The following is a 640-nucleotide window of genomic DNA, read 5'->3' on the forward strand; positions in this document are numbered from 1 at the left end:
CCTGGACCGACTGTGGCGGGGAGGACGCTCCCGGACCAGCGAATGAGAAATGGAGTCTCTCGCAAAGGTCGTTTTGGGGATTCACAGGCAGTAGGGTATAGACTGCCAGCCAGGGGAATTTATCCTCGTAGTGTCGAGGCTCCTGCATATTGGGGTAATTGGGCAGCCGGAGGAGATTCTCCGCCCGGACGTGTGGGACAAGTGTACCCAGGCCCTAGGCGAGGAGGTGATGTCCTCAGGCTCGGGGAGAAGCCTTAGATCGTGGGGAAGAGTTGTGCGGGCTCTGCAAAAGGTTCGTCCAGAAAAGGAAAAGTGGAAAGCCGCGCAAGACTTTATGAAGACGGGGCCCCAGCTGGGTGAGGGGACAGCCGGACAGACAGCGAACAATCGTGAGGTGGCAGGGTGTGGGGAGCTACAGCCGCGGGAACGCCCTTCGCGGCCCCCAAGCCCAGGCACACCGGTTACAGGAAAAAGGCACTCATTTTGGGATGAATTGCTAGAGGAGGCAAGAGGCGTGGCCGTTAGCTCAGAGGCGCGGGGTGCTACCGTGTCGTGGGATGACCGCTTTTATCCCAATATCGTGTATTGTGTCTGGCAGCTGTGTTTTTTTTTCTCTCTCTCTCTCTCTCTCTCTCTCTCC

Source organism: Geospiza fortis, unplaced genomic scaffold (assembly GCF_000277835.1).
Source record: "Geospiza fortis unplaced genomic scaffold, GeoFor_1.0 scaffold438, whole genome shotgun sequence".
Classification (NCBI taxonomy): Eukaryota; Metazoa; Chordata; class Aves; order Passeriformes; family Thraupidae; genus Geospiza; species Geospiza fortis.